The sequence below is a fragment of the Cebus imitator genome, unplaced genomic scaffold (assembly GCF_001604975.1).
Source record: "Cebus imitator isolate Cc_AM_T3 unplaced genomic scaffold, Cebus_imitator-1.0 Scaffold94, whole genome shotgun sequence".
Classification (NCBI taxonomy): Eukaryota; Metazoa; Chordata; class Mammalia; order Primates; family Cebidae; genus Cebus; species Cebus imitator.
Genome location: NW_016107409.1, coordinates 432990 through 444052, shown reverse-complemented (window position 1 = coordinate 444052; position 11063 = coordinate 432990). Strand labels below are relative to the sequence as shown.

Sequence of the window (11063 nt, the reverse complement as noted above, 5' to 3'; positions counted from 1 at the left end):
CTTCTTGCTGTGTCCTCACGTGAGGGGAAACAGAAGGAGAAAACGCTCTCTGGTGTCTTTTTTTATAAGGGCACTAATCACATCATGAAAGCCCCCACCCTCAAAACCTTATCTAAACCTATTTATCTCCCAAAAGCCCCATCTCCAAATTCTATCACATTGGAACTTAGGGCTTCCACCTATAAATCTTTTTGTAGTGCAATATAGTTCAGTCTATAGCTACACACACACACACACACACACACATATATAATTTATATTTATATATATTTATATAGTTGAAATTCTCTAAGATCATGAACCAAATACTGAATGGTTATTTCTGGGTCCTAGAAGGAGAGCAAATTCTATAACTTTTTTCTTTATGTCTCTGGTGTTTTTCCAAGTTTTATTTACTGAGCATGTACTATCTTTGTGTTAATAAAATATTAAATTTTTTTAAAGAAAAAGATGTTTTAAATTATGTGGTACAGATGGTCAATATATTTAATAATAAAAGTTGGAGTGGCACATAGCTCATCACTAATAGAAGAAAAAGCTTTATGCAGTCTTTTAAACAAATTAACCTAAAACTAATGAAATTCCCTTATCCATCATGATAGTAGCTATAACTCTCCTCTTACTGTCTTTCAAAATAATGATCAATGGCTGACTCTATTTTCCACTAGTGTTCTATTTATTAACTTACATTACAAAATTCCTTTTTTCTTTTGTGAATGCCGAGCTTACTTCTTCATGTTTTATACCTAGGGCTCCAAGGTGACATCAGAGCGAGATCTTTTTATTAGTCTCAGATATTATTAAAAAGATGCTGTGGGAGGGTTGATGGAAGCAAACAATATCACAGCTCCTCTTCTTTTCCTACTGATGAAATCTGGCAGGAAAAAAAAGCAGCAACAACAAAAATGAAAGGACCCCTAAACAAGGTGAAAGTACATTAGAAGGAAAGTTGGGATAGTGAAAGGGCAGAGAGGGACGGAGAAAGAATCAATTGCCTTGAAAATGATAGAGGAGATTCTGTCAACCAGGATACGCTGGGTGTTGCTGCAGTAACAAATGCCCTCCAAATCCTGTAGCGCATGCCTCACTCACTCAGGCTGTCATAGACCCATCGCATCAGGGTGAGCTCTGCTTATCAGCATCACTCAGGATCCCAAACTGCAGGAGCAGCTACCGTTTCAAATGTCACTGGTTGCCACACTAAAGGGAAAAAGAGCAATTCTGAGGGTCCATGCCAGCAATTAAATGCTTTGGTCTAGAAGTGATATACATCATTTCTGCTTGTAACCTACATTGCCTCAAACTATTTATATGATCCCACAACAAAGGGCAGAAGGCCCTCCTACCACAAGTCTTCAAGACCTGGAAATACTTTACAAACAGCACTACTATCAATAGCCCATGGTCTGGGCTGACTATGTATGTAAGCCAAAGTCAGTTGACCACATGCCCAGCTCCCCCATTTGCAATGTCCTTGAGTCTCTGCCTGGTGCTAGCAGTGAGCTACCTTACTTCCACAGGCCACAAGTATGTAGGGTATGCAAAGGAAAGCCCGCTGACCCAAAGAGAGGGGAATCTAGGTCCCAATCTCCACCAGCCAGCCATGTGGTCATGGGCTATGATTTCCTCATTGACAAAATTAGGAAATCCCTAAAATCTCTTTCTGATCTAATCTGCTTTGATCCTTAGTGATGTGCACTTGTGCACCAGTTTGCCAGATTGTAGGAGGACGAGAGGCTGCGCACTGCTTAAGATCTGAGGTTTGGTTTCTCCCTCCGTTAGCCAAGACAGGCTCTGTGTGCTGGGAGCTCCTGCCCGGCTCTGCCTCAGGTTCAAGCCCAGATAGCAGCAGCTCCACCCGCAAGGCTTGTACCTACAAAGGAATTTGCTGTCCATGAGATTCAGAATGAAAAGTCAGCCCATGTAGCATAATTTCATATTTTTGTCCAGAGCTAGTAGATTTTAAAAATCAACAAAGAGAAGAGAGGAAATCAAGTGGTGGTCGGGAGCAGGAAGGGGAAGGAGAGGCTGTGTCCACCTAGAGCCATGGTTCAGCTGTTGGATCGATTGCACTAGACTGTTAAACTGAACAGAGTTTGACAAAGTTTTTCTATTTTATTTTTCTGTGCTACATCAACCAGTGGATTTTTTTCTTTTAGTTTCACTAAGTCAAACAATTATTTTGCCAGTTTGGAAGGTAGTCTATGACTATTAACAAGTAACCCTAATCATGAAGGTATTGCTCTAGACTTAATTGGCTTTTGGTGGTTTGGATTGGAAATACCTTATTTTTCTCATTTACTTGTCATCTATTTTTGCAGCATCATTTGCATACAGCTAAGCATCATGTCAGGTCCAAGAATACAAAGATCAATGCAGTGTGATTCCTTCGAAGGACTTATCATTGTCTTGGCAGAGAAGTGACAGTGAAAATCATAGTCAGCAAACTACATGACTGCTTTTCCTACTCCTGTCCTGTGACCTTAGGACACTTAGGTGACATGGCCTTGCCAACCTCTGGGTGCCATTAGACTCATGAGATCCCCAGCCAGCCCTCTCCACCTCAGCACTTTGTAGAAGATGCCTCCTTTGACCACCCCCCCAGAGCAACATGCCCATTCCTTTTGCTGTTTCTCTAGCTCCCCAACCCACCCCTCCTCAGCTGACAGTTTACTTCTCCAAGTTCAGCAGCTTCTACCCAAATCCCCCTGAGAACCAGCCTGCAGCATCCACCTGACTTTCCCCCTCCTCCTTTTATGGAGAACAGGCTTCCATTTAACCAGAAAGACATGTTTTTTAACTTAAATTTCCCTTGAAAATACAAAGGGGTTTAAATTAAGGGTAAATGTTGCATTTTCAAATCACAAAAGTTTTCACCAAAATTCACGGTGTTTGAAAAAAATAGGTCTAGCCACTTTGTGAAAGGCAGTGAAATTTGCGGATTGCACGGAAGGTCTTTTCATGTGTGAGCGTCATCGTTCTGAGAGCCCACTGGTTGGGCCTTTTATTTCTTCAGGCATGGGTGCGCCTCAGGAGTGGGCTGAGTACCTGTGAGTCTAGGTAGCAGTTTCTAATTAGGGCTGTGACCTTGACCATGCCCCCTACCTTCCTGGGTCTCAGGAAGTGAAGATGGAGCCAGCTTCACTCGTAACTGAGGCTACAGACTTCATGTCTCTAGGCTTACTGAGATTCTTACTTAATCTTTTTCTTATCAGCAAGAGGCAAGAGGAAAGTGGGGCATGGGGAAGGTGAAATTATTTATATCCTCAATTTTATATGTTTTTCTGGGCAATGTTTTGAGTATTGTACATACCGTACATCTGCTAGAGGTGCCCAGCAATGTGAGACAAAACATTGGGGTTATTCTGCACAAACAGCGTCAAAGGCAGGCAAGCAGGCTCCCCAGCCTCCACGCTCTTCCAGAATGAGACATCTTCTCTCTGCTTCTCCCCTGTGGACGTTGGCTCACTGCATGTAAGTCACCTGGGAATCTGGTGAAAATAAAGTTTCATTCTCAGTAGATCTGGGGTGGTCCCTGATAGTTTGCAATGGAATGAAGAGCCACCTCCTCTGAGCCATAGAATCATTGCTGTGCTGAAGACTATAACTCTATGAGGTCTATGACTTTTTTTGTCCGTCGTATGTCCTAAGTGTTACCCCAAAAAGAATAAGAAGTCCTGAACACCCTTGCATACATGTGTGCGTGCGTGTGTGCGTGTGTGTGTGTGTGTGTGTGTGTGTGTGAGCGAGGAGGTTTCCGAATGTATGAAGATGCGGAGATCGAGAAATCATCTTGTGATATTCACAAGCATGAGGTCCACGTATTTTTTTCTCTGTTTTTAGTAAGCATGTGTACATGCATATGTGGGTGAAGACTAAAGAATTAACAAAAGCTCTGACAAAATACTAATTTGTTTAGAATGTGAAGGTAATCTAGGATGAGGCCTGATTTCACATCTGTATGCAATCACAATATTTTCTCTGCCACTGAGTTGTTTATCTGGGAGGTAGGGGTCATTAACACCCAGCTGGTTTGAAGTTCCACACCTGTGAAGGGCTGCTCCCATCATTCTTATCTGACTCTCATAAGAAGCTACATCCCCCAAGGCCTGGGCTCTCTGTGATTCCCAAAGAATCTCACTGGGAATACCTCCAGGATCTTGTGTTTGTTGGTCTTAGTTCCCTGGGCCAGTCCTCTTTCACTTCCCTAAAGAGATTCCAAGTTATCCTCCTGGCTTTTCTCAGACTCTATGATGATCCCAACCACACTTTAAAGATGAGCAGAGCCACACACTGCTGTGGCTTCAGGTTATTTTGCACAAACACTCAGCGTCAAAGGCAGGCAAGCTGGCTCCCCAGCCTCCACCCTCTTCCAGAATGAGACATCTCTCTGCTTCTCCCCTGTGGACGTTGGCTCACTGCATGTAAGTCACCTGGGAATCTGGTGAAAATAAAGTTTCTTTCTCAGTAGATCTGGGGTGGTGCCTGATAGTTTGCATTTCTAACAGGCTTATGGATGAGAAAGGTGCAGTCCTGACTGGGTCGACACTTTGAGAGCAAGACTTTGAAGTGCACCTCAGGCTGCAGCTGTTCATACCTGGCAGGGTCACCTTCTTGGCCTCTGGGTCCAGCCCTGGCCGCAGGAAACCTCTCAGAAGATGGGAAGAAGCTAGCCCTGTTGTTTTAAAGGAATCACATGAGGTTAGGCTTTAGTGGGGGCAGGGATAGGTGTCTGCAGCTTTTTCCAATTACAGATAAGAAACTGGTTATTTTAAAGACAAATAAGAAATGTAATAGACTAACATTGCAGTTCCCTAGATATATTCTAAGAAATATTGGTCCTATGTGATGTTAATAGGAGTTATGTGCAAATGGGATCTCTATGCCCAAATGAGTTCTAGAATTTAAAGTCTAAACACAAGGTTAAACAAAGTTTAATAGGGTTTTTACTGCAGAACTTTTCAGAAGCTTTAATAAGTGAATGTACATTATAGCTCTCCAAGAAGGACATAAAGTATGCTACACTCCCCAAAAGTATTTTCCCAGGAAATCCCAATTTTTTTTTCAGCGAGGTTAATAGAAATAAAGCTCCATGGGGAAGGGACAAGCTCTTTGGGAAAGCGTATCATAGGTACCCACCAAGAGTCAACTTCAACAGCCTTTCTCAGCTCTTCTTTTGCCTGCCACAAAGATTACAGAACAGAAGGGTTGGTTTTCTCAGATTCATTTGTGATAACTTAGTCATTTTAAGGATGTTCACTAGTCCATTGATTATTTTTCTTTCCAAATGTTACACATATTTTTCAAATGCTAAGCCTGGAATATAAAAATCATATTCTACCACCTGTTCATATGCACACTATACTCACCACTGAAAGGTATTCCTTTACCACTGTCTCCCCCCTTAATATACAGTTGACCCTTTACAGGGGTGAGGGTTGGGGCAATGACACCCACACCGGCACAGTTGAAAATCCTTGTATAACTTTTTTTTCAGAATCCTATCAGATACATTTATTTATTTATTCATCTGTCATTTTTGTTTCAGGGGCACATGTGTAGGTTTGTTACAAAGGTACATTGGTGTCAGGGATTTGGTGTACAAATTGTTTAATCACCCAGGTGTTAAAATAAGCATAGTACTCCACAGGTAGTTTTCTGATCCTCACCCTCCTCCCAGCCTCCACCCTCAAATAGGCTGAAGTGTCTGTTATTCCCTTCTTTGTGTCCATGTGTACTCAGTGCTTAGCTCCCACTTACAAGAAAGAATTTGCAGTATTTGGTTTTCTGTTCCTTTGTTAGTTCACTTAGGATAGTGATCTCCAGCTCCATGCATGTTGCTGCAAATGACATGATCTTATTCTTTTTCATGGCTGCATAGTATTCCATGGTGTATATGTACCACATTTTTCTTATTCAGCCTGCTGTTGATGGGCACCTAGGTTGATCCAATGTCTTTGCTATTATGAACAGTCCTGCAATGATTATTTGCATGCATGTGTCTTTATGGTAGAACAATTTCTATTCCTTTGGGTATTTACCTAATATTGGGATTGCTGGATCAAACAGTAGTTCTAAGTTTTTTGAGAAATTCCCCAACTGCTTTCCACAGTGGCTGAACTAATTTATAATACAGTGTGTGAGCAGTGTATAATTGTTCCCTTTTCTCTGCAGCCTTGCTAGCATCTGTTATTTTTTGGCTTCTTAATAATAACCTCTGACTGTTGTGAAGTGGTATCTCGTTGTGGTTTTGATTTGCATTTCTTTAGTGATGTTGAGCATTTTTTCATATGCTTATTGACTGCATGTATGTCTTCTTTTGAAAACAGTCTGTTCATGTCCTTTTTTTTTAAATTATACTTTAAGTTCTGGAGCACATGTGCAGATCTTGCAGGATTGTTACATAGATATACACATGCCATGTTGGTTCACTGCCTCCATCCCCCCGTCACCTACATGAGGTATTTCTCCCAGTGTTACCCCTCCCTATTCTCCCGACCCCCCACTCTGCCTCCCCTAGCCTCCCACCCCGCAACAGACCCCAGTGTGTGATGTTCCCCTCCCTGTGTCCATGTGTTCTCATTGTTCACTCCTATGAGTGAGAACATGCAGTGTTTGGTTTTCTGTTCTTATGTCAGTTTGCTGAGAATGATGGTTTCCAAATTTATCCATGTCCCTGCAAAGGACATGAACTCATCCTTTCTCATGGCTGCATAGTATTCCATGGTGTATATGTGCCACATTTTCTTTATCCAGTCTATCATTGATGGGCATTTGGGTTGGTTCCAGGTCTTTGCTATTGTAAACAATGTTGAATGAACATATGTGTGCATGTGTCTTTGTAATAGAACGATTTATAATCCTTTAGGTGTATACCCGTAACGGGATTGCTGGGTCAAATGATATTTCTATTTCTAGATCCTTGAGAAATCACCACACTGTCTTCCACAATGGTTGAACTAATTTACACTCTCACCAATAGTGTAAAAGTGTTCCTATTTCTCCACACCCTCTCCAGCATCTGTTGACTCCAGATTTTTTAATGATTGCCATTCTAACTGGAATGAGATGGTATCTCAGTGTGGTTTTGATTTGTATTTCTGTAATGACCAGTGATGATGAGCATTTTGTCATGTTTGTTGGTTGCATAAATGTCTTTTGAAAAGTGTCTGTTCATATCCTTTGCCCACTTTTTGTTGGGTTTTTTTTTTTTCTTATAATAAATTTGTTTTTGTTCTTTGTAGATTCTGAATATTAACCCTTTGTCGGATGGGTAGCTTGCAAAAATTTTTTCCCATTCATTCTGTTGGTTGCCAGTTCACTTTAGTGATTGTTTCTTTTGCTGTGCAGAAACTCTTAAATTTAATTAAATCCCGTTTGTCTATTTTGGCTTTTGTTGCTTTTGGTGTTTTAGTCATGAGGTTCTTGCCTATGCCTGTGTCCTGAATGGTATCTTTTTACTGGGGTTATATGTGTCCTATAATTTTGGACTCCCTGAAACTTAACTACCAATAGTCTGTTTTTGAGCTGAAGCCTTCCAGATAGCATAAACAGTTCAATTAACATATATTTAGTATGTTATATGTATTATATACCATATTCTTACAATAGAGTAAGCTAGAAAAAAAGGAAATGTTATTAAGAAAATCATAAGGAAGAGAAAATATATTTACTATTCATTGAGTGGAAGTGGATCATCATAAAGGTCTTTATACTTGTTGTCTTCATGTTGAATAGGCTGAGGAGGAGGAGACAGAGGAGGGGTTGGTCTTGCTTTCTCAGGGGTGGTAGAGCTGGAAGAGTTGGAAAGGGAGGCAAGATTGGCAGCACACTTAATGTAACTTTTACTGAAAAAAAGTCTGCAATTAAGCAGATCTTACCAGCTCAAACCCATGTTGTTCAAGGGTCAACTGTGTAAGTAGAAGGGCTGAGGTGGAAGCAGAGGAAAGGTAGGAAAAAGAGTATTTAAAATGATGATAGTACAATATTTCCCTGCTTGCATATCACTTGCAATTAGAAAAGCCCAGCAGATTGATTTGGTTAAATATTTTGAGCAAGCTTAAGAATTTTTCTTTGAGATTCAAGAGTTTTTCTGGACAGATAGTAGAAAAAATGTAAGATAAGTGAACTCAGAGAGCAATGCTTCCTCTAGATTCTGCTGAGGAGTCTCCATCCTGGTGAATATCTCAAGTTCATAAAAAAACTTGAACATAAATGTAAAAATACTTCCTAGGGAATCTCCTCTTTTTAAATTCAGAGTGTGGCACGCAACTGGAATTTCTGTGGTTGTGCTTCAGGCAGGCAGAAGAGGCATTTTACAACTTCGAATCTGTAGGCAGGGTGGAAGCTTCCAGTTCACTCAATGGCTGCATCCCAAAATACTGTTGGTAATCTTAGAATAAGATAAAAAAAGATGGAGCAAATGAAGGTGTGTGTTTGTTTGTGTGTGGGTGTGAGGTAGGAGAATAGGGTCTGGAGGTGGGGAATCTAAGGCTGATTCCCTGACTTCTAGAACTGAATCAAAAGGAAAAGAAAGCCCCACCTCTCCACCCCCAAGTAACAAAAGGATCAGACACTGTGGCACTGCATAGCAGATAAAAAATGAAAAGTACCTCTGATTGGTCCCCTCCTGCAACCAATCAGATGAGTGGTGGCCCAAGTCTTCATGTCTAACTTTGTAACTTCAGTTCCGCCTCTGATGATCACCTCCTGCAACCAGACTGGTAGTGGGCCACATCTTCATTTACGTAGAGTGTAACCAAATAACCAATGGGAAACCTGTAGTGGGTATTTAAACCCCAGAAAATTCTGTCACCAGTGCTCTTGAGTGGAGTATACTTTTGTTTCAGTAAATCAGCTTTCGTTGCTTCATTCTTTCGTTGCTTTGCTTGTGCATTTTGTCCAATTCGTTGTTCAAAATACCAAAACTTGGACAACTTGTAGTCAAGACCCTCCACTGGCAACATGTGTATGTGTTTTTGAGGTGGTAGGTAGCTGAGATTGAAGATGAGTGGATTTATGAATTGAATAACAGTAAATATCCTACTTAAAAATGTTAAAAGTTGGAAATCATCTCTTATTGTGATAACACATTACTCCTCCCTGGGAATCTGTTGGACAGATGGGAGCTGGCAGTGTAGGGCCTGTATTGTTGAAGTTGCCATGGCGACTGCAGGAAGTGAGCTTTCTTCTAAAAACCTCACTGGCCCAAGAACAAGCCCAGGCAAGTCTACAATTCAGTGACTTACAAGTATTTTCTTATTCTAAAATGTTGCAGTGATAATTGCTAAGAAGTATAAACAAGGGAAAAGGAGGCTGTCTGTATTTGTCTTTTCTTCCTAATTAATCCCTTTCCTTACATTTTTCCTAATTATCTACACACCTGAAGGCAAGTCCCTCCCAATTACAAAGCCAATGCCTATTTTCTGAAACAGAAAATTTAAAAAACATTTTTTGCCAACTTGAACATATATTTAAGCCTCTAAGTGAAATAGTTAAAAAGTTACCTATCATATTCCACTTGTTAGTCTACACATATATATATTAATTGCATAAAACTGAAAAGAAAATTATACACACTCATACTTTGGAATATTGCTTTATTCTACTGTGATATTTCATGAAACAATCTGTTCACATGTGTCATGTGTGTCTTAGCTGTCAGCAACTTTGCTGTCACTGGAAACCCTTTCTAATTTTTTTTTAAACAGTTTTCCAAAACACACTGTCTTCTCTGCCACCCACGTTTCTATAGCACAGCAATTTTTAAATACAGATGTAATGCTATTACAGAAAATTTTATCCCAGACCACAAGTATCCATACCTACAAGCTAGGACAGGTTTTTTTTATTTGTTTTTTTTCAAATAATTCATCATCCATGTTTTAGTGATCTCCATCATGTTTCACTTACTGTATGCCTTTTATTTTTTTTTATTTTCAGTTTTTTAGATGTAAAAATTTTTTTAAATTCCATATATTTTATTTTTTCTTAATTGTACTTTAAGTTCTGGAGTACATATGCAGAACATGCAGGTTCGTTACATAGGTATACACATGACATGGTGGGTGGCTGACTGCATCCATTACCTTGTCATTTGATGGTATTTCTCCTAATGCTGTCCCTCCACTAGCCCCTCACACTCTGACAGTCCCTGTGTGTGGTATTCCCCTCCCTATGTCCATGTGTTCTCATTGTTCAACTCCCACCTACGAATGAGAACATGCTTTTTTTAAAAAAGCAATGTACACTGTGTTGTATATTGTTTTGCAGGCATGTACACACTTACTGTGTTACTTTTTTAAAAAAGCTTATGTTTGGGCTGGGTGTGGTGGCTCACACCTGTAATCCCAGCACTTTGGGAGCCCGAGGCAGGCGAATCATGAGGTCAGGAGTTCAAGACCAGCCTGGCCAACATGCTGAAACCTCATCTCTACTAAAAATGCAAAAAGCTAGCTGGGCATGGTGGCAGGTGCCTATAATCCCAGCTACTCAGGAGGCTGAGGCAGGAGCATTGCTTGAACCCAGGAGGTGGAGGTTGCAGTGAACAGAGATCACACCACTGTACTCCATCCCGAGTGACAGTGCAAGACTTCGTCTCAAACAAAAAAAAAAGAAAAGCTAAGAAAGTTTATGTTCAATGGCATACAAGACTTGAAAGAATGAGTTAAACTCCCAAAGGAAAGATGATTACACCATGTTAAATTTCTTTGATTCCTTTTATTCTTAATTCAAAATAAATTCTGTTAGATGACCTAACAAAATAGCAGTAGTAACAACAACTAACACTTTCTGAGCCTTTATCATTTGCCAAACACTATTGAAACACACTATGCATAGTAACTTATATAAGGGCCCCTTTCTTAAGAGTGTTTCCAGAGTGTGGCAGAGGAGGCTCCCTGAGCAGATACAGCTGTGGACCAGACAAAGCATCACTCACTGTGGTGTCCTGAGGGCACTGGACGGTTTCTACTTGTGTGTGCCTTTCTGCTGCTTAATCTGCTGGTCATCACACACACACACACAAGCATGTATTGTTTTTTTTAAAAAGGCAGTCAACTCTG

General features: G+C 40.5%; 1 long non-coding RNA gene across 1 annotated transcript; it reads right to left on the bottom strand.

The window, feature by feature from the left end:
* Nucleotides 1–627: 627 nt before the first annotated feature.
* On the bottom strand, nucleotides 628–8780 carry LOC119472319. The gene is made up of 3 exons (XR_005201452.1): nucleotides 8613–8780; nucleotides 7674–7793; nucleotides 628–874 (listed from the first exon to the last, which is right to left on the bottom strand). It is a non-coding gene; the product is annotated as an uncharacterized LOC119472319 (long non-coding RNA).
* Between the last annotated feature and the right edge of the window lie 2283 nt (nucleotides 8781–11063).